We start from the raw sequence: 6,000 nt of genomic DNA on the forward strand, positions 1-6,000 counted from the left end.
ATCACTATTAAATAATGCTGTCAAACAGTGGCAAATTCCCATGAGCCAAGGCCCTTTGTAGTAATTTCCTTAAAGATTATGCAAACAGCATAGAAGGAAAATGTGGAATTTATGCAAGAGTCCGTATGTGCAATTATGTAGAGCAGCAGTAATTTTAAGCCCTTTAGAAGGAGACATGTTCTGATTTTAAACAATTTTAGTGGATATTGTTATACTATTTGTTTTTTCATTTTCATTTTGGTCAATGGATAAACCATTTATTCATCATGCTAAATATTTCAGCTAATATTTTATCTTTTTCAGTCATTTACTGTATTAACAACTATCAACATAGCATTTAATGCAGTGTTTGGTCTACTGTGACTCATTTGTTTTCCCTCATTATGAAACACAACAAGCAGTGACTCAATATGTGAATATTTTATAGTCTTTCGATCTGAATTTACTTTTTTTTTCTTTTCTTTTTTTAAAATTCAAATTAGCTGCAGAACTGCAGGTGATTTGGTGAATATAGCTGCAGAAGCTGGTGCTAGAGTATCTGGTTATAATGTAAATGGAAACACAAAATAAAACATTAAAAAGTAATAAAGTGAGAAATGCAGGAATCATTAATAAAAAACTGGGGAAAAACATGTTTGAGGTGTGACTTAAAGAACGTGACTGACTTCGCCACCTTGTCCATATACTGGATAGGTATTATACACCCCACTCCTCCCACTGAGGCAAATCCTGCCATTTTCATGTTGCAGACAGACATTCATAGTGTTCTTTGGCACCTGTGCCTTTGTACACCAGTGGCACCAATACTGGGTGATGAGAGGTAATTGTCCTCTTTTAAGAAGCAACAAAGTCTACATTACAGGGTCAAGACAGGAGAATGCGATTCAAGGTTTTTATACTATGCTTTGCTTTTCTTCCACCTGCTGATTCCTTTCAGTTCACTTCCTTTTCATTTGTTGGTAAGAGTTAATAAAAAACACAAAGCAAAACAAAAACACAATCATTTGGTTAGCTTTTTAAAACACACCCCATCCAAAACATGTTCTAAATTTATACTTACCCATTGTGTTTAAATGTGATCCCCAGGGGGTCTTTTACAAACTGCATGTAACAAGCTGGGAGGGAGGACCTGTTTAATTATAGCCATATACCTTGTGTGTCGCAGCACAGATGCCAAAGGGCACCTTGGTATTTGACGCTCTGTCAAAGAAAGCAGCCTGGTAATCCTTACACTTGTAATTTCGCCTGCCCAGGTTTATTTTTCCTGTTCTCCACAAACCGCAAATGACTTTTCATCCAAAACCATTTTGAATTTGTTGATTTTAATCATATAAAAGTACCCTAAAGTCACATTTTAACATTGCAACATTAAAGTAAATAATAACTCACATTGCAATATAAGAGCCTGTATTTATTCTAATGTTTTATACTTTCAGTTGCAGCATATATTTCAGATTTATGCACTGCTGTTGGAGTGAATGTCACTATGGGTAGTGTTGTTATAATAATAAGAAGAAAAAGAAGACTGAGGAATATTTTATTTATCCCAAATGTTGGGTAATTACTATGTTACAGCAGGCAAAACATAAAAGCAAGGTAGCTCAGAACAAACACCGCGGGAGGAGCTCAGTTAAAAAGAAAACACAAAAAAACTGAAGAGCTCAATGAATCAGATTCTAAATGGCATATAATAAGGAGCTTAAATTTAAAATTCATGCAGATATTGCAGTATAAGGTTGTAAAGATCTCCTGTATCTGTTCTTGTGGAAGCAGAGCTCAAACAGAGAAAGTATTCAGCAGCATGTCCACTGCGTGCTTCAGAGGGTCATCAGAATCCATTAAATATCCACATCCATTCACCACAGCCACAGTCACGTTGACGACCTCTACGTCAGCTGATGGAGAAATACGAACAGTGCGTCTATTCAAACCGGATTCAAACAGCAACAGCGATGACGAATTCCTCTCTTTGAGATGTATGGATGCTTTCCAGCAGCCATCAGTTCAATATTCAGGCTGGAGAAATGTTCCTTCACAGCTAGTGCAAACCCTCCACATTTCTACTTGCTTGCACATTTCATAACGTTGCTGTTTTTCAGTGATCACAATAAGCACTGGAATTACGCCAAACAAGAGGCGACTGTAATCTTAAGACATCAATATTTGCAATATGCGATTTAGTGTTTTCTGCTTTGTATAGAAGAGCAGCGTTTTGCTTTTTAAGATAAGTAACATTGTAAAAATTGCAGGAGAAAGCAGTGTGCAGGAGCCAAAATGCACAAAGTTAGTCCACTGTATGCCAAATAGGTTGGTAGAGCAAAAATAAATAAATAAATCAGCTGACTTCTACTGAAAATCTCTAATGTATATAACTTTTTTATGTTTTGGGGGAAATGCCAAGTCATACTCCATGAAACAGATGAGCTGGCTGTTTCAAACAATGATGAAGGACAAGCACCTGAAGCCTATGATAACCACAACACAATTATCTCCGACTGCTACAGTATGACCCAGAGAAATCTGCATTAATTAAAGCACACACAACCAGCCTGTTAATCCCGTATGAAAGTGTCAGAGAGAAGAGACTTGTGTTTGTGAGGTGATTAACTCCGAACCTGAAAGATGCTGCGAACAGCACTATAGGCTCTAATGTCAGCGATGTTGCTGCTTGATGTTTAATGCCCTGATACTTAATCAGAGATTGATGTTTACCAGAGGGAGGAAATGTGCTGGATGTTGATGTCGAAGTTTTAGGTGTTATTAATGAGAAAAAGCCATGAAAAAAAAGGGTCTTTCTTACCCTTTGCTCCCCCTCCCCCAAAAGGTTAAGTGTTTCAGACAGGAAATCTGTAATTATCTGCTGAGCCTAAGCTTCAAGCAGCATCCTGTGAAGTTCCCTCAACCAAATCTCAAGGTGACTCCTCTCTGCAGAAGCACCAAGTTTTCTTTTGCTAAATTTACATTGATGTTCCGCTTCATAGCCACCACCCTGATACAATAAGCAAGGCAAACATTTCCCAATCTACTGCTCTTATCTCTTATTCTGCTATGTCTGCATGTAATCTTTCTATCATATTTAGTATTGTTGATGCATAATTAATTTTCATTTAAAGCAGATTCTTAATTTCTGATTATCTTTTAGAGATAGTCGGGTAAAAAAATACCATTGTTGCCATACAAAATTTATTTAGTCATCCAGCTTCTTTCATATACACTGCGATGCCTCTATGGATGTTTTTTTTTTTTTATGCTTACGTTTTTGTGTGTGCGTTTCTGTTGTCAGCTTATGAAAGCGTTCTATTTTTGTGGGACAGCCTGCTACAGCCTAAAAAAAATGTCTGTACAAAGCCTTGAAGTCAGTCACATGGAGCTGGTGAGTTGCTGCAGGAACATTGCCACCTCAATTATTTATCACTGAGTCTATTTTTTCACTTATTAAATTAATTAGTTAGGTAATTAAAAGTTACATGTTTTAATTAAATTGGCATTGAATTCTAACACAGGGCCCCTACCTGGAAAGAAAGGCATCATGGGATGGAGTTCATCAGCTTGAATGAGCGTGAGCTTAAATTCATTCCCATTTGGGAAGATGTGGATAAGTTAAAAAAAAAAAATTATCTGTTTCATGCTCTGTAACCATTTCAGTCACTGTCTTTGTGAACAGCATTTGGAGATAGTGGCACAGTGCATTGTCTTACAAATGCTAAGAGCAATGAGTGAAGCTGAAGAAAAAAGGGTTTAAAGTTTGAAAGATTTCACAGAAAACTTCATGCCATAGATGTTCTGGTTGTGGACTTTAAAGAAGGGAGAACAGCATCCGTTATTTCAACTGTTACATACATAAATACATGTGTTCAAGGCAGCTTATTCAAAAGAAATCACTTTTAACAAGAGCTAGAGGGTACCCCTTACCTAGGGGCAAGCTCAAGGGCTGAAAAATGAATGCCAAAACCTGCAGTTCCTCTAATAGCCATTTGACGCTGGCTCTAAAAGCAGTTAATCTCTATAGTTTACAGCCTGGTTTTGGCTTCTGTTAATAGATGTCCCTTTATAATAACTCTAATTGGGGTGATGTTTTTTTTTAATCTACCTAGAATTAATTAATTAAAATACATAAGAGAAGGTGCCAGTTTTGGTAGCTACCATGTTGCCCCACCATCTGGAATACAGTGTAGAGATGGACATAAGCCTATTGTATGCATGTGGCTGGAGACCGTCCACGTACACCAAAGGCAGAGAAGAGAACTCCTAGTTGTTTCTGTCCCAATTTTAATTCATGTCTGCACCTTCACACTCAAGATATAAAGAATCATTGCTATGCTTTCTCATCTGAGTAAGTTTCCCCTTCACCAAAGAAACAAAAATATGATGGAAAGAGACAATATGACCAACATCTAGATAAAACATCTCCTAAGCCTCATCTCCTAAACTGAAGTCAGGGGTCTAACATACAAAAGTGTGCATAAACATGCTTATTGGCCCAATTACTTATTGTCAATAGATTAGCCATGCGACCTTCCCATGGCCTGACAGCTGACAACAAGCTGGCTAAAAAGCAGTGGGTTATAAGCTTGAGTGTCCTAAAAGTCCCTAAAAATTGTCTCTGATAAACAGCTTGATTAAATCTTCAAACCATATGAGAGTTTATTCACTAAGTGTCCAAGTCCAACAATGTAAGTAATTGACTAATGCTAACCGCAGCTAACACAAGCTAACAGCCGCTAAAGAAAACAGCCACACTTGCCAACAGAAAAGTTCAAGATATCGTCAACTCACCTCAGTATTGCTGTCATTGGAAAGAAGTGAACTTCACTGACTCACTGCCTCCTTTCATAAAGATTTAGAGTGTCCTCAAGAGTAAAGAGACTTGTTAGCTGAGCTAAACAGCAGACTGACTGCCTACACTCACTACAGATGAACAGCAGCCACCATGGCTACAGTTGTGCACTTGAATTGGTAAGATTTTACAGATTGTAACTTTATATTGATCTCTTAACTGTGTGTGTGTTGTTGGTTCCTTAGTGAGCATTTTTAATGGGATATCTGACTAATACTACAATAATACTACTCCGTGCTGTGTGATCATTCCAGAAGTTTGTGCTCAAGTTTTAGTAAGTAAACCTATGGGATTTTAGCATTCTTTGTAGCACTAATTAGCCAATAAATGTGTGTGTGTGTGTGTGTGTGTGTGTGTGTGTGTCTGTGTGATGCACTCTACTTTATGGATATGTAACCAACCTTGATGTGGTTAGCTGATGTCTGAAATAAAACCAATGTCACATGGCTCCAAAACAAACCAACATGTCAGTAGCCAAAAATCTAATAGTTATGTTTCAAAATATAAATCCAAGACCAGTAGTTCATATCATGGTGGTAATGTATATATTGAATACATAAACAGTAAAAAAGCACAGAGATAAGAACTAACACATAGAGCAAGTTCTTAACCTTCATCATAGTCATCAAAAGTGATAACCCCAACTCTAATATTGTATTTTATAGAAAAGTAAAATTGGCATTTAAATAAAAAAGTGATTTTTTAAATATGTGTCAGTTAGAAGGATTAATATTTTCTTTGCTCCATGATCACCAAGACCAAATAGCTAAAATGTTTTACATACTGATTCCCTAGAATTAGAGATAGGGTTCATGTTGGGCCATCATGAATGATGACGAGGGTTACTTTTGTCACTTTTGGTCACTTTTGTCCTTATATTGATAACTGTCATTTAACATGGCAAGTTTATAAACAAGCTGAGCTATGGTTTAAGATTTAGCCACTGCCTTAATTGTCTAGTACAGCGGTCCCCAACCTTTTTTGTGCCACTGACCGGTTTATGCCCGACAATATTTTCACGGACCGGGCTTTAAGGTGTCGCGGATAAATACAACAAAATAAAACTAGTACCTGTACCGACAAAAGAAGATTTATTCATAACACACGTGAAAAGACCCAGGAAAACCGAGTTAACGATAAAAACGATAACAAAATAACGCTGA

Source organism: Oreochromis aureus, linkage group 14, assembly GCF_013358895.1.
Source record: "Oreochromis aureus strain Israel breed Guangdong linkage group 14, ZZ_aureus, whole genome shotgun sequence".
NCBI classification, from domain to species: domain Eukaryota; kingdom Metazoa; phylum Chordata; class Actinopteri; order Cichliformes; family Cichlidae; genus Oreochromis; species Oreochromis aureus.